Consider the following 25,657-nt stretch of genomic DNA (forward strand, 5'->3'; position numbering starts at 1 on the left):
ACTCGCTCGACGCTGTGGCTGAGCCACAGTTTCTCGTGCTGCTGATGCCGGTTGTGGTGGTTGTGTTGCCCCTACATACAAATTTTCATGTCGATCGGTTCAGTAATTCCCGAGTCCATAGAAATCAGACAGACAGACAGAAATCCATACTTATATACAGCCATTCCATGCCAAACTGATATAGTGGTTCTCAGATTTTCGTAAAAAACGGTAGTTTTGTTCTTTATCGCAAAACATTAGACCCGTTTTTTTTTTATTTTTTCAGTAGGGTGACCATTTCCATTTTAGGGTTGTCCGAAAAATCAAATCTTTCCTCTTTTCTTAAAAATGACTTTTTTCAAAAATTCATTACTTTTGAACTACTAGACCCATTCAGATAATCGACATATCAAATTAAATCCAATCACCTGGTCTTTTTTGAAAAAATGCTATACCTGCAGAAAATTCGAACTCTGCTCTCGTTATTATTGATTGTGTTCGTATTTTATTGTTTTCATAGTCTCGGGACCAAAGGTGCTTTATTTTTTATATTTTTTCCGGACAGCTGAAAAAAAAAGTGAAAAATGATTTTTTGGACCATCGATTAACTTTGAAAAATCATGACTCAAAAACGAAGAAAAACGCCTCTCTGGTTTTGACATATGTTATGTGAAAAATCCTCAGCTTTTCAGAGATAATATAAAAGGATATAACGCTCTTGGTCCCGAGACTATGAAAACGGTAAAAAACGAATACAATCAATAATAACGAGAACAGAATTCAAATTTTCCGCAGGTGCAGTATTTTTTCAAGAAAGACCAGATGATCATCTGAATTGGTCTAGTAGTTCAAAAGTTATGAATTTTTGAAAAAAGTCCTTTTTGGGAATAAAAGAGGAAAAAATTTGATTTTCCGGACAACCCCAGAAATGAAAATGGTTGCCCTATTGAAAAAATGAAAAAATACGGGTCTAATGTTTTGCGATAAGAAACAAAACTACTACTTTTCACGAAATTCTGAGAACCACTATATCGGTTGGGCATGGAATGGCTGTATGTATAGATAGGGATTTTCGAAATATAGTTTTTCGAAACCCTATTGCGCTGTTGTTGTTTCACAGAACAAAATAACACCGATTGTAGAACAAACTTCTTTTAGATTTTGAAAAAACACGTTGCTCTCCAGGTAAACAGATAATGTTCGATAGACAGTTGGGCATTCCATCACTGAGAAAGATTGGAAATGAGACGTGGTATCACTTCATCATGGTTTCAATCAAGGGAAGCCGTGATCATTAGCAAATAATGTCCAAATACAGGTCGGACTCGATTATCCAGAGACTTGATTATCCGGAATGCTGCCTTCAAGTGTCTTCGAAATCTTGATGTCGCTAGCTCGCTTTCCGAAACCTCGTTGTAGAAAAACGTCAATTCCGAAGGCCAATACAAGATCAAGTGCGGTGTACTACGTGAAGAAGGCCGAAATTTCTGAAGATATTACATTCAACTTAAGGGAGTATTCTAGTCTAGAAATTTGAAAAAAATCAAAACTTTTTTCCTTCATATTTTTGAAGTTTAGGCATTCAAGAATATACCCTAGAAAGAACTTATCGAAAATCCTATTATTTGCCGAGTTAGAGCCATTTTAGTGATGCGGTATCTGACCTGTTACGGCCATAACAATGAACTTCAAACGCGTTTTTCTCGCAACTAGTTTCTTCAAACCAGCGTACACGATATCTCAAGTTCTACTGAACCGATTAATGTCGAAATTATATGGATACAATCTGCAATTTCTGCATTTAAAAAATAATATTTTTTAAATTTTACTATTTTTAAAAAATCGGGAAATGTAAAAAAAATGTTTTGAACCGCATTTTGTTTTTCAAACGACCGCCAAAAACATTTTTTTAACTTGTCCGGGGTTCATGCGATAGCGACATCTTTACTGACTCAGAATCTGTTCGTTTTTTTTTGTTTCAGATAACCAGAAGGACTGGAATCGTGTACGCCATGGCACAACATATTTGTTCCTATTTTATTCAGCTGGCTATATATCGTAATTTGTTTCCTCATATCGATGTAGGCCTCACAATGATGAACCATCGAGAATGCCATTGTGGCGGACTTTTTCACAGTTGACACACAGTCGATCACAGACAATTAAAGATTGTACTACAAAAAATGCAACACTTTTATTCGAGTATAACTTTTTATTGCATGGGTAAAAATTAATGAAATTTTGAGTGAAACAAGTTTAGAGTGTAATGTATACATGTGAAAAAATTCGTCACAATCTGTCAAGTGGTTATCGGGATAGCATCCAAGCAAGAAGAACTTCGACAAGAAACTATGGGTGCGGTCGTGACAAAATTCTGTCCAGTCCCACAGGTGGATCGCGAAACAGTTGGGAGTCGACCATTCGACTATGTCCCGTTTGGTAAAATCGTTCTAGCAGATCCAGACGAGCTGGCAACGAAAGACAAACGAAGACGACCGATCGCATGAAGGCAAGGAAGGTGAGGGATCACTTCAAGCTCAATTCGAACCATTCGATCCGAGACGTGGCCGAGATGGTTAATTCTTCCGTCTGGTTCGTCCAGCAGACAATGAAGCAGGGCGAACTTCCCTTCAAAGAAAAGAAGGCGCATAAATTCACCGATAGACAGAATACGGTGGTCAACTCCCACGCCAGGAAGCTGTACCGCGAGTGGTTGGTGCAGCCGAAGTGCATAGTAATGGACCACGAGACGTACATTAACTCTTTGTGGTCGTTTGTCAGCTCTCAGCCACCACAGCAAGAAACCAAGCTAATCTTATATTTTACTCAGCCAAGTACCAGTTTATGCTATTCCTAAACGAAGCTTGATGCCTAGTGAACCTGTTCACGAATCAATACGTTGCTCCTATGAGTGAAGGATAAATGTACTCGGTATCAAACAAAGTATTCACCCACACAAGACAACGCACAGTTCGTAGAATGCATAGGAATGTAGGACAAAAATCATAACTGCAGAATTTAGCCATTTTAACACTTTGGTGTGATGGAAAAGATTGTATCAGAACTACTGTTTGCATAAATGTCTCATGTTATTTGAATAATCACATAAGTGCCTCAAGCGACAAAATCTTTATTCATCTAAAGTGAGAAGTTCTGATCATTTCGGCATCATTATTTCAGTAACTGGTTCAAATTATGTTGAAGTTGTCTTTAAGAGCAGAATAATTGTTTGCATAAGTGTCTTATACACATTAATTGCATCGATGGCAAAAATGTATCATATCCAACGGATGATAAAAATAAAATAATGTATTGAGAATACTTCGTATGATTTACTCTAGGAGACTGTTTCCAAAGATTTCACATGAAGACGAAATATAATTCTTATATAAAGACATCACATTAAAATACATTGTTGAATTAATATATTGTTAATATATAGTTCACAAAAAAATTCAAAAAATAATTATATTTATATAATCTTGCATGTATCACAGCTTTTTCAAGGAATAATTATTACGACCAGTACGTCACCCATGCCCAAATTTGATACGACCGCAAAGGGTTGAAGCGGACGCCATATCATTACACGAAACTAATGATGGAGTGGTTCCAAGCCAACGATGTTGTTTTTGTACCGAACGAGGTAAATTCGCCAAACTCGCCAGATCTTCGCCCAACACATATTTACATATAAGAAAAAAAAAATAAAAAAGGCATGGTTCAGATAGCTCTTCATCAACAATGCACAGTCAGAAGCAGTCTTCCGAAAAACACTTACACATGTCCACGCGAAGTGAAAATTCCATGTTTTTGTTTGAGCTCGAACATGATTTTCGCAAGTGTTGAATGTCTATTCCAAACACGAACAATGATACACAAACATAAACATGTGAAAACAAACACGATGTTTGTCAAGAACATCATCTACAAACATATCACCCGATGTCGCAGTATTCATTGCTTTCATTTCGTTTCTTTTCATGCACAGAAAGACATTATTCATCCTAAAACATTTCTTCGTGGAATTACTCGGATTACTCGCATTATTCGCCTTGCATGAACTAAGAGGCTATGAGAGGCTAGCCATTTGTAAATATTCAAAGATCCAGTCAAAATTGTTGCTCCCGTGATCGAGTTAAACACTCACGCCTAACATGGCACTGCTGAAAAATTCTGGTACTTTATATTCGACTAGCTAACCCGGCAAACTTCGTCCCGCCCATTTACTTGATTAATTCTCGAGTAATGCAGAAATTTGTGTTTTATTTGTATGGCAGCCACCCCTAAGAGAGGGGGGAGGGGTATCTAACCACCATAGAAACATTCATTGCACCCTAAAGTTTCCATATGCCTAATTTGGTTTAATTTGCTTGATTAATTCTCGGGTAATGCAAAAATTTGTGTTCCATTTGTACGGCAGCCCCCTCTAAGAGAGGGGAAAGGAGTATCTTAACACCATAGAAACATTTATTGCATCCTAAAACCTCCACATGCCAAATTTGGTTTCATTTGCTTGATTAATTCTCGAGTAATGCAGAAATTTGTGTTTCATTTGTATGGCAGCCCCCCCCCCTTTGAGTGGGGGAAGGACTGTCTAACCATCATAGAAACATTTATTGCACCCTAAAACTTTCACATGCCAACTTTGGTTTCGTTTGATTGATTAATTTCCGAGTAATGCAAAAAATTGTGTTTCATTTGTATGGCAGCCCCCCCTTAGAGAGGGGGGAGAGGTCTCAAAATATCACGAAAACCTTCCCCGGCCCCAAAAACCCCTACATACCAATTTTCATGTCGATCGGTTCAGTAGTTTCCGAGTCTATAAGAATCAGACAGACAGACAGACATCACTCCATTTTTATATATATAGATAGATAGATAGATAGATTAAAATTATAATTTGTTGTGGGTAACTGAACATATCCGCCACGCTCTATTCAATTATATTACTTATTCAAATAGCTAATAATAGCGAATGTTACATGAATTCAGTATATGAATTGATGCGTACACTAAATAATGATATCAATTGTGAACATTCTGATTCTGATATCAATCGACGTTTATTTTGTTCAGAACGAATAAAGAGGTTTATTTTTTATTTGTCCATATTTTAGACGAAGCACCCATTGTCATGATAGGAAAGCATTTTTTTCATGTGATTCATGTCAACATACCAACAAACCACGTGTTGAGTGGTGGTGGTGTGGTGTCCGATTCGCTTCTTCTACTCTACGCACTGCCGGTGCTTGGGGTGAAAATGCAAGAGGAACTGCACACCATGTTGGAACATCATGTGAAACATTTGGATTAAACATCGTATGTCCAAACATACTACGAATACAAACATGTCACATTTTCAAACATAGGTACGAAAAAATCATGTTTGTATTCAAACACAAAACTGCGAACAGCAGCGTGGACATGTTTATCCCGGACGCAGTGTTTTTTTGTGAAACATGTAAGACTGGTCAGAAGTGTAATGAAGTACTTCAAAATCGTTTACTGCTGTTTTCGAATCAAAAACAATGTGCTAATTGGGGGTAATTTGGCATCAATTCAAAAGATCCGGAAGGTCATGGCATGATTTTATGAATAGGAGCTTCAGATTCTAAACTGGTCAACTTGTTTACTGAATTAAAACACTGTCAAGAACTTATGAGGAGTGATCGTACGAGCAGTAGATGCAACTTACAAGCAGTATGAGTGATTTGAAGAGCTTAAGGTGAAGGTGGATGCCATTGTAGTAGTATAGGTAAACCCACGTGTAAAAATGGGGTAGGAGTGTTTATGAGAGAAGAGCAAACCACACGTTAATAGATCAATTCACTTATCAGACTGTGTGGCGCTTCATTGACACGAGTCTTTGAATAAATTTAAAAAAAAAATAACAATTCAATACTAAAGTAAATGTATGAACGATATGTTCCGATGAACAATTGCAGATATAAATATACAGTCAACTCTCCCTAACTCGATATCCAAAGGGACCATCGAGTTAGGGAGGTATCGAGATACAGAACATTTTTTCCTAATTTTTGTTATGTCTTAAATTGTCATATATTAGGGTAAGTGTCCCAATTATGGTATTAATTTGAATTTTTGATTCATTCCCTTAAAGTGAAAAACACCTTTCTCATATAAAAAAAAAAAAATTTCCAGAATCTTTCAGGAGGTGATAGACGGTTATATTTCACGAAAAAAATCCTTCTACGCATATGTTAGAATTTCAACGATGACAGACTTATAGAACTTTTTCTTTGTTTCGGATTCTGTTGGCTCAAACTGACTCTACATTGAAAAGTATGCTACGTAATCCGATTTTATTGCTTTCATTTGAAAGATGAGAAAATTTAGTACAGGATATAGTAGTGGAACATCTAAATTAGTGGATTAAAATAACATTTTTGAAGTGGAAAATTTAAAAGTTTTTTTTATTTGTAATTATTAATTTTATCCTAAAAAATCATGCTAAACATGATTGTTTCTATCAATTAAATTAAAGCTCTCTAACCTCTCTACAATTTGTTCTTTGACGCCCAACTTCTATCTCTCTTAATTTCGCTGCAATATCGATATAAACAATTCCTGATGAAGATTCAATCAAAATCTTCAAAAATCGCGATTTTTAACCCGCTGTACTTATAAAAGCCACTTAAATTTCACCTTAATGCTGAAAGGTTAATTTTTTTCTTGAAATTATTCATATTTGAATTATAAAAAAAAAAACTTTTTTTTTCAAACTGTATACAATCGAGTCCTAAATTTTACATAATCGAATCATATATAATCGAGTTCGTATATAATCGAGTCCGACTTGCACGAGGCACTAGGTTAACAAAGAAAATATTGATTAAGTATGTTACTCAAACTGAATTGTAACGATCACGCAGGAACTGTTCAATCACAAAGAAATGTTTGAATAGTTTCACAGGAACATTGTCAGTTGATTTCAATATTCCGGACATATTCTTCAGGTTTGATTTAACGTTCGAATTAACATCTCAATAGAACTACTATCTTCAGCGTTTTTCTCAGGTTTTTCAACACTTTCCAGTATATCGGTATCTGGCATCAGATCACAGCAAATCACGTTTTGGTCCCTTTTGCACTAATTGTTAAAAGACATTGAGCATTCGAACGGTATTGTACCGTCGACATCAGCAAGCTCACGACGCATTAATTATGCCAGCGGAATATCACTCCCGTCAATGTTGGTTGTGCTTTAAAGTTAGGATTTCCCAGTTTCTGGACAAATTCTCAAGCCATATCCCGAAGAATAGAAGAGGGGTAAATTATTTTGTCTAGCTTGACAAGACAAAAATTCATTGACCGCTCCAGCTTCTCGATTCTGACCAACCTTATATGCTTTTGGTCTAGATACAATTTTCCATTCCGATTCCATTTTTACTTTAGTTTGAGTAGTGTTGATACCGCACTTTGTGCAATACTGAAATTATTTGCAGCTTCAGACCCCTTCCGTCCATATTTTTCGACCTGCTCGATGATGCTCAAACCTTGCGCAATGGTTAGCGTTTTGATTGTTCGCTAAAAAGGTTTCTCGTGGTTTTCCATACTTGAAAAGAAATTGTTTGATGACACGAACACTCCGTCTTCACTTTCAAGGGCAATTGAAATCTGAGGTAATAACGCACAAAAACATGTACGCGAAAATCAATCGAGTTAGGGAGGTGAAAATCCATGGAAAAATGAATCAAAACACAACGAGTAAGAGAGGCATCGAGTTAGGGAGGTATCGAGTTATGGAGAGAAGAATGCTTGTAAAATCGAAGGTGCCATGAAATCCATCGAGTTAGGGAAAAAATCGAGATACAGAACATCGAGTTAGGGAGAGTTGACTGTATATAGAAAGTGCATTTGCATATGAAGTAAAATTCTGATTATACGCGAACGTAACACGAGCAAATTCATAACACATGCGAATTGGGGCTCTTTTGGTATTAACTAGTTCTTCCGCATAGTAACTCGAGGTTGATAATTCCTTAATATTTTCCTTCGTTGATCATATTGTTTTCACATATTCACGTTGGAGAGCCTTAACCCTTCTCTTCGTTGGCCGAGGCATTTTGATTGAATGTAATACTTTTCCGTTTACTGTTTTTGAAAGCATAGGCAGCCGTTCAGAGCTCTGCAATACAATTTTCTCACCCAATGTTAATTAAAGTTTCTAAAACTTACATTATAGACCCATTAGACGTAAAAATAATAATTGAATTGATATCAACACAATTTTATTCTATTGATTTTCATGACATGAATCGCTATGACTCAGAAATAACATTTTATTGAATGGTTTTTATAGCTGTTTCGATGATGTTGTCTGGCATCAGTGTCGAAAAAATAACGATGCTTTCACCAATAAAAACAAAACAATTGCCGAGAATTGAGAAATGAAAATTTAACTTTCAGAGCACTTGCTCGAGTTTGTCCCGATAAGAGAGTTGAGGATATTCCAGGTTCTTGGGCAAAATCAATTCGCGACGGTGGTTTTCGGATGACGCCATTTTTTTCCAATTTTCGACAAACTGACTACGAAAAAAACAAGAAGTGGGTTATATCTGTGATATGACCGCAAGGTAGACGTAGGACTACCGTTGGCTCGGCAATTATTTATTTGGAATTGGATCTGAATCAATTCTTAATGCATGAATGAATGAATATTTTAAAAGATTGCTGATAGTTTTTCTTGTTAGTGTGTGGATGGATGAGAACAAGTATGGAATTGTTATGAACATAAAATTCAACTCTCTCGAACTTGTTGGTGGAACCGATGGAATTTGAGTGGCCTTGTAAAAGCAACTGAAGACGTTTGATACAGGATTCATTTTTGATTTCGTGAGAATGACACGAGATTTTTCATGATCACTCCATACGCACAGTAGAAACTGAGGGCGCCATCTCACGGTGAAAACGAAATGAAGTCCATTTAACCTTGCATAAAATTCATTTCGTTTTTATCGTGATGTGGCAATTTTTCGTGACTGTTTCATGTGAAAGCAGAGCAGAAACTGATGCTATTGGATTACATCACGGGAACACCAAGCCGAATGCGTGTATGAATGCGAATATTCCTTCGCTCGGAGGCATTCACAAGCAAACAATTTTTCATGACTGTTCCATGCGAAAGCAGAACAGAAACTGATGCGAGTGGAAGTACTCACGCCTTGCTTGTGTCCGCTATGGTTTCCCGAACACTAATGCAAGCGAGCAAAACAAATCACAGCTCGCATGTATTTGTGCTCCCTTGGTCGAGTGGTTAGCGTCATAACTAACATGCCGGTGTTCGGGTTCGATTCCCGTTCTGGTCGGGGGAATTTTTCGTCAAAGAAATTTCCTCCGACTTGCACTGTGATCACGCGTATTCTAGAGCTTGCCACTCAGAATGCATTCAAGGCGTGTTATTTGGCATAGAAATCTCAACTAAGTACTAATAAAAATGACGCAAGTAATACTACGTTGAGACGGCGAAGTTCCTCTAGGAACGTTAGTGCCATTGAAAAAAAAAAATGTATTCGTTATGACGGTTTCTCCAGGTGCCTATATTTTGCGTCCGTGTACGGGAACACATTGTGATCACCAATCATCATCAATGAGCTAGATTGTTATGATTTCAATAGCTTGCTTTTAAATTAATTTTTAAGCTATTGAACCGTTTTTTACCAATAAGTGACAATCAAATAATACGTTGACATTTATCTTTCGGATGAAGTGGTTATTATACCACTCCATTCAGCCGTTAAAGAGGTATTAACGTTCGAAACATTGCAGTCCAGCGTCACTCTTTCGTTTTCAAAACTATAAACTTACACCCCGGTACAGAAATGAAAGACGTAGTCCTACGTCAAAATACAGTGTAAACAATACACTCTAAACTACTTCTACCCAAATTTTCAAGAGAGAGTACCCAATGGGTAATTTTCTACAGCGTTTTTTCCGTGTAGCAATTTAATGTGGGACACCCTTTATCTCACAGATTTCAGTTACCGCAGTATCATTAACGGTATGCGACAGAGCGATCTGCAGGATGTTGGCTCTGGCATCATTTTTCACAGGTAAAAGAAAATTCATCAGTTTCTGCGAAGTACGTGTTGCGTGTTTGGTTATGTAATTCCAGTTCAATTTCGCAATTTTACTGTCTAAAGTGTCGGAGAGGACGGCAAAAAGTCCGCTAAACACGAATAAAGTAAATAGCCGGGACGGAACATTAAAATGAGAACAATCCTCCGAAGCGCATTAGCGATGTCACTCTGGCGGCTGTCGACATATCCTGCAATTGAAGTTTTTAAGTACGGTCATCTAAAGGCCCAATGACTGTCCCCCAAGTGCTCCATTTGATGGTGTCGAATGGAGTGAGTCTCACGGTGTTAATTATGTGTGATTAATATATTTGGATCGCTGCAAATCGGTGACGATGGCGGTGACAGCGCTGGTGTAAGCCCCGGCCGGTCGGTCGTGCAAGTCGTGATGCGTCGTTCATCACCTGTTTCGATCCGCCGCACACATTCCAATCAACAGAGGGCCGACAGCTGTCAAATGTTTCCCCACATCACTCAATCATCAGATTTCAGTGACATATTAGAATTTCGAGGCAGAAATGAAAGGAAAAAAATCCACCTCTGAAAGTGAAAAGATATTACGTGATATGATGCTGTCGCAATTTGTTTCCGCGAACGCCCCAATAACGAACAAAATACGTAACATAACATTGAATTCATATTTCGCGTATTCCAGACCGTTCCTCGGGAAGTTCCGTAAATCAAATACATGTGTGCTTGAAAAGTAATATCATTTGCATTTTGAGTGGAATCGAAATTTGCCGAAATTCAATCAGTTTCCGGGCGGAAATATGTTGCCAATGGCGCTGAGTGTGTGGATTTGAGAGTCAATTTCATTACGCTTCTCGCCGCATTCAAGTGGGGGAAAGGGTTCAAAAGGTTCGGAGAGGGGTTGTTTTTCATGTGATGAATTATTACCGGCAGATTGGAATTGCAATAGAACCGTCGAGTCAGTCGCCTCTGTTTGGGCGTTTGCTGCATTATTTCGTGTTATTAAAAGAAGTGTATTTTTACAAACAATTCAACAACAGAATCGCGGTACCGTGAAACCACTTCTCGCGAGCTTGTCGAGCAAAGGAGAGTCACGAAAAAGTGTGCGCACAAAGAATCTTCTAAGGGATGCTCCGAACCATCCACGACTCTACGGCAGAGAATTTACAACGAGTCACCGCAGCAAGGGTAGCCCTGGAAGTGCAGAGGAAACACTTCTGTTTTGAAAAATCTCATGAAATGCATTGTTTTCCCAGGCGCCGTTTTTCCCAACTCTTTGACAGGATTTAAATTGATTCCATTACTCCGTGGCAAGATCCAACCTCAAGAAGCATATTCCTTTGTTCCGATGGCCAGAAACGCTTTCCACTGCCCTTCCTCCGCCCCGACAGGGGAACGCGCTAATTGTAGCATGAATAATTATTTTGGATGTTTCGCTCGGTTTTCCATCCCGCTGGACTCACCCTCGACGCAGGCTCGCAATTAAGGCGGGAAACCCCGAACACTTGGGATTCCCTCTCCTCAGCCCAATACTTGACGCTGCTGTTGCTGAAGTGTGATGATTTCAAAGGGAAAACTAAAATAATGGTGCAATTTGCAATAATGGTGAGATTTCCAGCCGCTCGGAAAAAATTGTCTCGAGGTGTAATGAACCGTGGAAAACTGGCGAGCGCTCAACATGTTTGATGAGATCTATCAATATCCTTCTATCTCCTGTGCCGCCACTCTCCCGTGAATCGGTGAGTTTCCTGTCGGTGTGAAAGCCGTTCTTTTACTTAATTAAGCACTCTGCGATTTCACAACGATTGGAGGCGGTGGAACAAGTGGGAGATAACGATGATTGGATTCCCTGCTGTCGGAGCGCGCAGATAGCTAGGAATAAATTCTAGCCATTTAACATATTTTTGCATAATTGAGGAAAATGTTGCGCTGATCGGCTTCGTTCACTAGTTAAAAGCCACTCGCGTTAATTGGAGAACGATAGATTTGCCGGCTTTTTGCTGTTTGTAGCCAACGCAACTTTCTATCGTTATCATCTTATCGCCATCGACAAATCATTAAGAAATGGGACGAGCAAAAAAAATTCTGCACCCTTTCCAGCTGTTCCTCACAAGTGGCATCAGTTTTCCACCCCATCCCGGGATCTTCTCGAGGAAAACAACTTGTCATAGAACAATACCTAACAAGACAGAGAAACATACAGACAGACAGTCAGGCGGACGAGCTTTTCTGGCAGAAGCGACTGACAGGTTGCCGACCCCTTTTTCCCCCCAACCATCCATCTAAGCTGCTGCTGGTGCACTGCAATGCTTCTCGACGATGTTGTATGCTCGATACATACCCACACACATATGCTTCACGTGGCGCACTCAGCCGGTCGTAACCTGAGCGGGACTGACTGGTGTCAGGTTACAGCGGCGGGGATGGGGGAATGGGGAGGAATGTCGGCTCGGAAAAACATCACCTAGTTGGAGATGTGTCATGTGTACTTTCGCCGCATGTGTTGACACGTCTAGGGGAAGATGATACACGGTGGTAATTGGTCGCCCTGGAATGGGAGCTAAAATATCGCTTTCAGAATCAATTATTCTCTGCTAAATGCATGCTGAAGTGGGGTTCGGAGATAATGGGAGAGTGTTATGGAAGAAGGATTGGGATTTCTCTTAAGAGTAGGGCTACAGTCTCTCAAAAGTCTGCTTAGATCTATACAGATGAAAGTTATATAAATCGTTGTTCAGATTTTTCTACGCAGAAATGTAGAGCAATCCTGAAGCCTGTTTAAATTATAATTTGTAGAAGGACCTTTCTCAGCATAGAAAACTTTGTCGAAATATTTTATATGTCGACAAAAAAGGGAAGGATGTAATTTTGTAAGTTATTTAATGGACATTAAGAGAAAAATACATGGAAATTATTCGTCAGCTGTTCGTATGAATTTTTGAACTGTTCGTTTGATATCACTCACCATTTTCTGCACAGTAATGCTGGTAACCGTATTAAGCTAGCAAAGCTTGTTCCACCACTTTTCCATTTGAGCTGTTTTTAAATGGTTTTATTTAGCTTGCCCTGTAATCTGTTTGTATGTTTGTAACGTGTTTGTCTGTAGCGCTGACCCACATTAATAGAAATTTGACCCCTGTTGACCGATTGATCTGAAATTTGGAACACACCTTTATCTCTGAAGTCATTATAAAACTGCGTATTTCATGATCTTGAAAATCCAAGATGGCGGCCGCTACAAAATGGCGGACTACATATTTTCTCAAAACATCATTAATATGGGTATCAAATGAAAGGGCTTGACTAGTAGAACACGGTTATTTATGAAAAATGCAAATCCAATATGGCTGTCACTAAAAATGGCGGACTACATATTATGTCAAAACCCCGTTAATATGGGTATCAAATGAAATTTTTTGACTGATAGAATACAGTACAATGGTTTTATTGTAGAGAAATATTCTAATGGTAACTAGAAGCATGTACACAAGTATAAAATAAGTAAAAAAAACGTTTTAAGTCAAACGGTTTAATTGTGATTAAACATAATAATGTACTAAAAGCTAGAAAATAATTAGGCAAGTAGCAGTTATCACACCTCTCCTTCATTAGTCTAGGGCATTGATAAGACTAAAATAAAATCGTGGGACATATGATGATGTCGCTAATTGTGGATAATGGAAATCCAACGTGCCCCACGATTTTATTTTAGTCTTATCAATAGCACTTTTTCAAAATAAAAATCATTTGATGATTCATTTTTGTGCTCGCAGAACAATACATGCTCGAAATAAGCGCAGTTGTCATTCTTAGTGGAGAAAGTTTTGCTATTGACAAGCGAAACCTTATCACATACAAAATTTCAGAACGACATTTACTTTCTTGGTGACTAAGTAAACGAAATAAACTTTATCTGTAAATCTCAACAACCTCGAAAAGAGTAGCACTTCTTCATCATGATCAAGATTAGCGCAAATGCAATCCTAGTTGAAAGTAGTTTCGCGACTTGCACGCGAGTCCAAATAAATTAATAACTTAATATAACTTATTGAATAACTTGGTATTCCCCAAATAATTTTTTGGTGCACAACCTTAACACCTGCTTCAGTTCAACGCATGACAGAAAACAAACAATGTTAACTGCTTGGAAAAAGGCTCAATATTTTCCTCAGCAGAGATTCATTACCAATACATTACAAACGATATTCATTGCTTTGAATGCAGAACGATACTGAAAGTTTGCCTTCTTCCTTGCTTGAGACTTTAAACTTCTTCAGTTCATTCGTTTATAATCTTCAAAAAGGCCCTTGGAAAACTTTACTTTATTCAGAATATTACTCCTCCCACTGCCATGAGAAAGGCATTCGATCCCTCGCCGTCCAGCTCGCCCAGCAACGATGTTGTTCAGACAATTTCCTCACGAAGAATGAAAGTTTGCCTCAGCGAGATCCACTGTTTATACTCTAGGCAAATATTCCCCTTCGTTCTTCTTCTTTTCCTTTGTTCACGGAGACTTTACATCTTACGGTATCCCCTTCGTTGCTCGTCGATAAGTTGCACGTCATTTCCAATTTTCGTCAATTTAAACCATATAAAGACTATGGGATTGTAATGTATAGCATATCAAACAAATCTTAGGGAATTTCCGATTCGTTTGGTATGTAAATCGTCAAAATCCGTTCGCGGCAAAAATAGTTATTCACGTTAACTTTATTTCATAAAAACGTGACCTGATTTCTGATTTGGTTCCTTTAATGAAAGGCGTAGTTCTACGTCAAAATACCCCGACTTGCATGCACTTGCAAAGCGGATTCCCCCAGGCACATTTATTTTAAAATCCGTGTTAGGGAAACTCGTCTCAGTGGGAAAAAATACCCCCGACTTATATGTTTAAACAAAGCGGATTCCCCCAGGCACAATTATTTTGAAGTCCGTGTTAGAGAAACACAAATCATATTTTATTAACTGTGATAGACACGTAGAAATATTTCCTATTAATTGATGCAAACATCTTTCCGATCTGTTAAGTTAATTCGAGTTATAAGCATTCGAAATACGGGTAGGGTTAGCACACAAATCGGCATAACAAATGGTTGGAATAAAAGGAAGTTCTTCCAATTTTCATGAATATAAACCGCTTAGAGATTAGCGAATTGTAGTGTATAGCATATCAAACAAATCTTAGAGAATTTCCGATTCGATTGGTATGTAAGTCATGAGGATTCTTTCACAGTGAAAATAGTTATTAACGTTCACTTTATTTCATAAAAACGTGACCTGTTTTCTGATTTGGCACCCTTCCAGAAAGATGCAGCTCTACGTCAAGAATCACGATGCGAAATATATCGTCGATACGTACAGGTATGATTCCGGGACCTTCTCAGGTTATTTATGGTTACACTCCGTCATCGGGTGTTTGAGGCGACCCTTCTGGCCTTCGTGCGGCGAATACCATACTAACATTCCTTCCCTTCCCCTGGTAAGTAAGTAAGTAAGGGCGTGGCCGGCATCGTTATTGACTAGTTAAGGTGAAGGTGGAAGCTAGCCACAAATGGCTGCCACAATGGCGCTCATTTCATTCATCTCCCTCCCTCACCTCTCGCCCGAAAATCAATAATTTTGCTTCTTCGGCATTGGTTTTGTTTGTATTGGTGAAAGCATCGTTATTTTTTCGACACTGATGCCAGTCAACATCATCGAAACAGCTATAAAAACCACTCAATAAAATGTTATTTGTGAGTCATAGCGTTTCATGTCATGAAAATCAATAGAATGAAATTGTGTTGATATCAATACAATTATTATTTTTACGTTTAATGGGTCTATAATGTATGTTTTAGCAACTTTAACATTGGGTAAGAAAATTGAATCGCAGAGCTCTGAACACTGCCACGGCTGCCTATGCTCTCAAAAACAGTAAACGGAAAAGTATTACATTCAATCAAAATTAAGGCTCTCCAACGTGAATATGTGAAAACAATACGATCAACGAAGGAAAATATTAAGGAATTATCAACATCGAGTTACTATGCGGAAGAACCAAATTAATACCAAAAGACCCCCAATTCGCATGTGTTATAAATTTGCTCATGTTACGCTCGCGTATAATCAGAATTTTGCTTCATATGCAAATGCACCTTCTATATATATTTGTATTTGCAATTGTTCATCGGAACATATCGTTCATACATTTAACTTTAGTATTGAATTGTTATTTTTTTCAAATGTATTCAAAGACTCGTGTCAATGAAGCGCCACACAGTCTGATAAGTAAATTGATCTATTTACGTGTGCTTTGCTCTTCTCTCACAAACACTATTACCCCATTTTTACTCGTGGGTTTACCTATACTACTACAATGGCTAGCTTCCACCTTCACCTTAAAGCTCGAATAATGAAATTGATTTGCTACTCTCAAGCATCATTTAGTATGTTCTTTGTCCAATTTCGCTGGTTCAGGTCAATCACGAAGAGCAACTACGAATTGTACAGTCTACTCAATTCGTAAGCTCAAGCTCGATGACTTATGGGCTTTGCATTGCTGGTTGAAGTAGTTTAAGTGCCTTCTGCATATTGTTTCTAGGTTATTTTTGACGTGGGACTACGTCTAACCGTGCAAGGAAAAAATTAAAGATTCCGAATGCTTATAACTCTAACATTTCTTACTGGATCGGAAGGATGTTTTCATCAATTGATACGTAATATTACTACGCTTCTATCGCAATTAATAAAATGTTATTTTTCATTAGATAATCAATTGATTAACTGTAAAATGTTAAGCGTTATTTAAACGCCCTAACTAGCTCGTTTTGATTGGCCCGATTTACGGTTTTCCCAACACAGCCATCAAAACCAAGCAGCCTTCGGGAAATCGGCATTGCAAACACATGAAAGTATGGGGACTTTTGTTCGCACCGAAATGTGTTCCCTAACACAGACTTCAAATCCATGGATCGTGGGGAAATTGACATTGCAAATACATACAAGTCGGGGGCATTTTCGTTCTGACTAAAATGTGTTTCCCTAACACAGACTTCAGAACCAGGGTGTCTAAGAAAATTGGCATTGCAAATGCAGGTCAGGCCTAACAGAGACATCAAAACCAAGATGGCATCATACCAAACGTAAAAGGACTGTCATTAAATTTACTTGTAACGAAAAAAAATCTACTGGATGAATTGACCTTACATGGTATTATACAATCTTTTTACTCACAAAGTAAATATATTAAATTCAATTGAATTCGGAAATTGTTTCATTCAATCAAAATTTTAATCAACACAAACAAATGATTACTAAGATAAGGTAGTCCCACGTCAACCTTGTGGTTATATCATAGATATAACCCACCATTTTTTTTCTCATGCATTACGGGAATGATGAAAAACTCATTGTGAAATTTTCAACTGGCAGGTGGCATATTGCTATTCGAATATATCAAGTATAATTGCAGAACAGAAGGCAAGAGCACTCAGTTCATTATGGATGGTGCTGCATGCCTGCGACTTTGTTTTTTCTGTGTTATAGTGACTTTCAACACTTTTGACAGGTTCGTCACTTTACTTCCATTTTTTGGAAGAATGTCGATAGTGAGATGAGACTTGAACTCGTGAAAACGCGACCATGGTTGCCAATAATATTTTTCAATAAACTGGAAGAGAACTTTTAACTTTTTTGAAACTGAAAGAAAACTGGATCCTTTAAAACTGTTTTATTTCAAGAAGATCGGCTTTGATTTCTTTAAAACGATTTTTTGACGTGAGGCTACCTATTTCGGTATGGTGGAATAATGTTAACGTTAAAAACTATTTTCTATACGAACAAATTCTGGTAATTTGCATACCAATCGAATCATAAATTTTCTGAGATTTGTATAGCATCATTACGGTTCCCTAATTCGTAAACGGCTTAAATTAGTAAATTTGGAAGTATTTCTATTTAATAATTTTTTTCCCTTGTTGGGTGTGAACCACTGCGTCCATTATTTGAACTACTATGGTAAACTTAATCATACATTTGTTCTGCCCATTTGTGTGCCCCTTTACTCGTACCGTCAATTCGGGGCATCTAACACATTCTTTTCTGCTCGTTTCCAACTTGTTTGGCATAAATGGGTCATCCACGATTGGAAATCACAATCTCAATCCAGATAACATTCACTCCTAATGCTTATATCACACCCAGAGAATGGAGAGAATGTGAATGGAAATGAGGAAAGAAAGAATGGGAGATACACCCATACCTCGCTTTAAGGCTTAGATACGTTCCACAAAACTTGGCCGCAAAGCGAAAAACCGTATAAGGAATCAATTTTTATAATAAAAATTGATACAAATTCAATCGGATCGGTTCCAAATTTGTTAAATATGTAACATGATTTATAAATCAAAATGCATTTTTGTCATTCAAATCAAAATTACATACATAAAAAGTACATACATTTGTACATAAAATAATAACATGGAACAACCTCATGTTACATTAAATATGTGTCAAAGTTCCAAGTATGAATACATTAGAGTGTAAATGGATGTATGGGAAAAATGGCCTTCGAATTTTCAAACAGGACTTTCTTAAAAATGTTGATTCTCACAAGAAACTATACTATGCAAAATATCAGCTCAATCGGACTTCATTTACTAGTGTCGCACAGCCGTCAAAGTTTGAGTTTTTTGGAAACCGAAAAATCACACAAGTATAAGTTTTTCTCAGAGTCAATTTAAGATAAAACAAATTTTTTTCGTGCAATTTGAAGACATTTGACATCAAAATTTTTTTTGTAGTTCTGATACTTATCAACAATCTTTTCCATCATACCAAAGTGTTACAATAGTTAAATTCTGCTGTTATGATTATTGTCCCACATTCCCACGCATTCAACGCACTGTGCGTTGTTTGTGTGGGTGATTACTTTGTTTGATGCTGGGTACCGTTATCTATTACTCATGGAAGCACCGTATTGATTCGTGAACAGGTCCACTAGACATCAAGCTTCGTTTAGGAAACGCATAAACTGATGCTTGGTTGAGTAAAATTCAAGATAAACATGGTTTCTTGCTGTGGTGGCTGAGAGCAGACAACCGACCACAAACAGTTAAACATAAACAACACGAAGTACATGTTAGCATCGACACGAAATCTTGACAGTGAAGGGCTTAGTATGACTTTTGGTGAAAAGAGCATAATTGATCAAATATCTTGGCATTATTCTTGATGAATTTTCCTAGCGCAATCGTGCTTTCAGCATCGTACCCCTCCTCCTTCGCCGATTTAGTGTAGAATTGCGGTCCTGGAAGCGTTCTTGTATCCTATTTGAAGTATAATTCGTCGTCCATCATGATGCACTGCTGCTGTTCAGTAGCCTGTTATATAGTTTTCGTACTCGTTTTGCCTCGAGATTGTTGTTCTCCGGTCGCCTAGGCACCTTCCGCTTTTTGTGTGTCTTCAAAGAGTTCCTGGCCTTGATTCTTTGAATCATTCCAATGCTGGCTTTGAATTTTTTGACCAAATCACACGTTGATACCGATCGGTGTCGTTTGATGAAGTCACTACTGTACGATCCAACATGGGCTGACTGGAACAACATTTTCTACCGGAACTAGGCATATCATTCAAGGAGTACTCGTTGTCACACTTGTGGACGATATTTTTCACACTTGCATGGTGCACTTGCATGCACTTAACGATTTGGTTAAACGTAGCACACTTTTCAGCACACCAAGTGTGCAGAATTTTCATTCGTGTCTCAAGATCAATTCTAATCATAGCGAAAACGATCAACTTAAACGGAATAAATCGATTGCACAAACTTTTGTTGACATGTAAGCAATCTATTGCTTTCATGTACACTAAAACAAGTTTCTACAAGAGTACAAAAAGTTGCTAATTAATTTTCGATACAGCTCTTATATTGTGCTAGGCTTTGGGTATTTGGTATGAGCATCTTTGGTATGCTGATAATCCTGCAAAAATGGCTTACGGATATGGCGGCTGCATTACAGGTACATAAGGGTTGTTCTGTTCTGTCAATTAATTAGGAGTGGTTGAAGAAAATGTGATCAAGCCGGAGACGGGTGAGAACCAGACTCCATCGACTGTTGTTTCGGTCGAACCACGGAGGTGTGGCGTTTTTGACTTTGTGAAGATCGTTGACATTAATGTTTCTCCAGGCTATAACCAAGCTAAGACAAACCTTATGCTTCACCCAACGGATGATGGGTCAGATGGAGGACAGGGAAAACCTTGAGGTTCTTCATATCTTCTCTAGCAAACCGGCTAGTCGGCGGCTGTGTTTCCAAGAATTCCGGAATAACCAGGACCCCAATAGAACATATTTAATATAGACCTACGGAATAGACCAGCAAATAAGAATCTATATTCGAAATCACAGCAAACATTACAAATCAGGGTCAACAAAAAATTTTAATCAGAACCGAAAATATTCACGTTCACAACATTCAAATACACCGAATTTCAACCTACCTTGTATTGGCAACCTACTGCTCAAGCGACTATAGATAAAGATGAAACAATAATCAATGAAAACAAGTGGAATGAACATCAACGTGAACATGCTATGAAGTTAATTTTTCATTGCATCTTCATTTTTGCCTTGATATTCGAGTCATCAGAATTGAATATCATTGCGTGTTAGAGAGAGTCAACCAATTGAGAGTGAAATCGACTAGAGGGTATGCTAGTGTGGATTATTTGACGTTTTTTGAACCTTGAACAAATAAAACAAAGAATATTTTTTAATATTCATTATTCTACACTCGACAAAAAAATAAGAGGAACAGATTGCGGAGTCGGAAATTTTAAGTGCTTTTTGACATGCTGTAACTTTGTGAAACAATCAATATGAAACGTTCACAAATGTTTAGGGAGTACACTAGGCTAAACATTTGCCTGCAAACACTAGAACTTACTGCGATATTTTCAGAATTTCAGTGGATTTTGTAAAGTATGTACATGTACACACACCAAAATATAAATATCTATGTAAAATATTCTTATACCTTAAAGCTGTAGCTTCACCCCTGGAGAAATGATTTTTTTCACCTGACCAGATTCTATGCGAATCGAAAGCGGATTTTTGGTTAGTAGCAAAATATCAAAAATGTTCATTGATCGTTGCTTGTTTTTTTTAATAGAATTGAATATTGTTTACAGATGGCAAAAGCATCAAAATGACGATTATCTATCAAGGCGTCCAAACAGGAAGAGTAACTTATAACACTGAATCGCCCAATGTAACTGAATACTTCACGAAACTTATTCGAAGCTTTAGAAGGGCAAATCGATGCGTTCGCCGATTCCACCCGGAATCGACACGTAAACTGGTGATTAAAATGTCGAAAATTTCATCGTTCAGTACAGTTTCAGTAATTACCCGCCATGACGAAGCCAAATTAAACTCATGTCATATTACAAAGCTGTCAGTGGCAAAAGTTGCCTCCGTCGAAGATCGAAATTTGCCATCATTTGAACCACTCCCACCACTAGTGCGCAGTGTTTCTAGCTCAGAGCTCAGTGCTTTGTTGGCGTGGAAAACTACACCAGAAGACCATACACACACACACACACATCTAGCTTTATTGAAAACCATAATTAATGCACTGTGGGTAATTTGCTTATCCTTTGTTCGAATTTTAACCCACGCTTTGAGCGCGCGGGGAACATAATGGCGCGCTTTACCGATCGGACTTTGATTCGCGAAATAATAACAAACTAATTTGGATTTGTGTCAGCGTATGAAATTAGTGATATGGACAAAATTCCCACATTGGGGTTTCGGGTTCCGGTGGACCGCGTGTCAATAAATGTCCGAACCGGGTTTAGAATATTGCAATATTTGCGTTGTTCGGAGCAATTATGGACGCGCTGAAGTGGCCATTCATCACTCGGCGGCCGATGACTGACGTCCTGGTTGTCATGAATTGACGAATTCGCTTCGAACACAATATGTTGTTCGGATGAAATCGAAACAATCGGGTGGGTGACAAATTGTCCCTGTGGATTCCCATTAAATGACAGATAGGCAGCAGCGTTTCATTCCAGTCAAGCAAGAAATTGAAAATCATCATCCCCCAGAACAGCCTCCTAACTCATTACCCCCGTTTATCAAACCTTCCGCCCCGATTCGATTAACTCCACCCAACTTGTAAAAACAGAGTTTTCTAATTATCTACATCTATTTGATACCCCGGCCGAGGTAAAATGTAATAAATTTATTACGGGTTCCCTCCCGGTGTAACACCCTCCCATTCGTCTCTCGCCAAGCGACGAGATGTTTGCTACCTGTACTTCCACACCTTTTCGGAAGCGTGGGTGTCTCATATCCCAGCAATCCTGATGCGGGGGTGAGTAAGATTGGAAATAATTTTATGCCGTTTCATGTCGGTTCATAAAACCAATCCCGAGGTTTATCTAGATGAGATTTTTTGCAACCATCTCCTCGGCTTCGACACAATGAATAAATGAAACTGTGTAAGGATTCTGCTCACGAAATGGAACAGCGGGAGGTACGAAGGAAAACAGGAAGGAAATAAAAATTAAATTAGAAGTCATAAAATCAAGTGAGTGACATTTTTAGGGCACCGAATGGGATTAAAGGGTGAGGCGGGGAATCGTCTTGCGAACGCTGTTGTGCTGTGTACCTTCGTTCTCCCCAAATGGGTTGAATTAAGGGCACATTCGACCGAATAATTGAATCCAGATTTCGCAAAGGGTTGCGTAATAAGAATGGATTACTTATGATCACCGTAGGGTTTGCCGTATCCCGGTTCGATAATGATGATTAAAACATCTCCGATTACCTCCCTGTGTGCACTACTAATCCAGGTCGAATACACCATGAATCGAATAATGATGCCCACAGGCAGTAAAGAAATTTGCCTCATTAAACCCCATACCGCTGCAAAACACAATATGCTGTTTTGTCCTGATGCTAACCTAGGATTAGCCCACCAAAACGGTCCAATCGGGAGTGCTCTGTATATTGGCTCCTCTCCCGTTCGTTGCACCCCGTCCAAAAATGAAATGAGTTTCAACCCGGTTCCTTTACCGAAGCTCACCATGTACACCAAAAACGCTCGATTATCTAAACGTGGCCTCACCTTCGTCGGGATGTTAATTTCCCCGCACCATAATGATGATAAAATTCTATCCTCCACTCCTCCTTCTCCTCCCCCGAGAGGATATAACCGGAACGGCGAAAAGTTGCCCTTCTAGCGGGGGGAAAACGGTGCCATCCTAATCGCATGAGGTTCAAATCTCAAAAAAGCTTTCCGAAAGATGCTGCCCGCGAGTAGTGAGTGAGTGTGAGTTGCAAAAGTTTATCCACTTTGCGAAACTATACATGCTAATATAGGAGAGGTTGTCGTTTAGATTGGACGATTCGTTGCTGTTGGCCAAAGGAAGGTGGGGGGTGGAGGGAATGGCACTGAAGCTCTAGGGTATACTTTTCATCGTTAGTTGACAGCAGGATCGTGACTTTGGAATCAATCTGGGTTGCTTTAGAACGGGTGCGATGAGCGGCGATTTATCGCGTGATGACCCACTTAATGGCTTTGGTGAAGGGATGACACCCTTTCGAGGGGGGTTCTCATTAGTTTAAGTGATGCTTACAAGATTGGAGGCGTTATGGCCTAATGAAACATTACTGCACGTTGGGGATGTAACATAGTGACTTTGGCATGAAAAAGTCAAATTATCTGTTAATTATTTTAAATAAATTCAAATCAACTCATTTTTACTTGTTGAGCTGTTCCACCGCAAATAACGACATTTTTCATAAATTTCATTTTTATATTTTTTTTTTGGTTTTGCTCAAATTTTACAGACGCATTCTATATGACCAAAAATCAAAGCAAAGATTTTATTTTATTTTATTCCAAAAATGGCACTTTCACCTGAATTATGTCAAAAAAGAATGGTTTTTCTATATTTGAGCTATTCCACGCAACGCCACGCCGCTGACCCGACCTCCTCCGATTTTTTTTAAAACTTAGTACTTATGATGGAAGCTTCCAAAAATATTTTCATTATCATATGACCAATTTAAATTACGACTGATTTTTGAAAAGGGCCTAATGGAAGGCATTGGTCAATGAACTATTTAGAAAACAAAACATTTCATATGCACTGTTAAAAAATCTCACTCAAAATTTAAATTTAATATTTAAAAACATTTATATCTCAAACACACAATCCACACATCCACAACAAACTCCCCCCCCCTCTTCGATATTTTAATTAGAAAGCCCTTCCTATTTAACAAAGTTAGATGTACAGTGGTGCCGTGGTAAACTCTCCTAAATGGAGATACAAATTTTTGAAAATTTATGAAATGTCAGTACTTTGTGAAATTTTAGCTTTACAAGTAGAGTAACGCAATAAACCGATTCTAACGTAATTCTGCTTGAAAAACTATACAAAGTTTATTGTCCTATGACTGACCATTTTCAACATACACTCGGAAATTTCAAGTGATTTTTGACTTGCTGTAACTTCGTGGAAAATCGACGCATATCGGTAGGATGTACATCATTATAAAACTACACCTTTCAGGTATTAGAATATTTTACGTACATTTTTTTATCTTGGTGTGTGTAGGTGTAGTGGGCAACAATATCGGGAAGAAATGAAAAATCGTTTTTTCTCTGTTTTTGAAAGATTCTCTGGGTTAACACAATTTTTTGCTAACCAACTCAGCAACAAATCCAATTAACCATATCAACCAGCTTTCATATGGTTCCTAGAACGTTCCTGTAGGACCTTCTCACACATAGATATTTCAGTTTGAATGAAAAATTACCCCTTCGTTTTTGGTGATAAATTATTCTATGAACAACCATCGCACCGGGGGTCTCCGTAGCCACATTGGTTGCGCGTTCGCTTAGTAAGCGATCGATCGTGAGTTCAAAACTCAGGGCCCTCATTGACCATCTTTGTGTTGTTACAGAATTACTACGTCCACGCAACAATCATCAGCGATGGAGATCGATCCACGGTCGAAATAAGATCGATTCATCCATACAACTGCTCTGCTCTGCAAGACACATCGGGCTGCTGTTCTATAAATAACTCAACAATGATCAATCAACTGTCTCCGCTGTCCGGTGGTCCAACTGGATAATGGAGGAACAGAAAGAATACTCTTACGCCTAAATGGCTACTGTCTGAATGTACCATATGTAATGGTATAGAAGAAATACTGGCGAATGGCAACTGTGTAATGTGCTAATTATAGATATGATAACCATGTGACATGTACACGATTTAAATTCGGCTCTGTTACAGCTAAAATGCTAATGAGCCTTAAATAAATAAATGGGATAAAAAAAAACCATCGCACCGAAAACTGAATAGCAGTTTTGAAAACTCCAACAAATTCTGCACAATGATAATATATTCCTTAAACTACTATATTCCCTAAACATCTGAGAACGTTTCACTTTGATACGTTTACCCGTTTTTCCTAGTAGATTTTTCAAAGTTTGGAGTAAGTTAAAGGAGCATTTAATCGCAAATCGTACCAAAAGTACAAAATCCTAAGCGACTCTCAGAACCAGGGCTTGGAAATATTAAGCTTGTTAAGTAATATT

The 25,657-nt window shown here is 38.2% G+C and overlaps 1 protein-coding gene across 3 annotated transcripts in view; it reads right to left on the reverse strand.

Annotated features, from left to right (window-relative positions):
- The window catches only part of LOC129764990 (mucin-2), a 200,914-nt gene that overhangs the window by 160,923 nt on the left and 14,334 nt on the right, over positions 1-25,657 (reverse strand). The window lies entirely within an intron of this gene.

The sequence above is a fragment of the Toxorhynchites rutilus genome, chromosome 2 (genome assembly GCF_029784135.1).
Source record: "Toxorhynchites rutilus septentrionalis strain SRP chromosome 2, ASM2978413v1, whole genome shotgun sequence".
Classification (NCBI taxonomy): domain Eukaryota; kingdom Metazoa; phylum Arthropoda; class Insecta; order Diptera; family Culicidae; genus Toxorhynchites; species Toxorhynchites rutilus.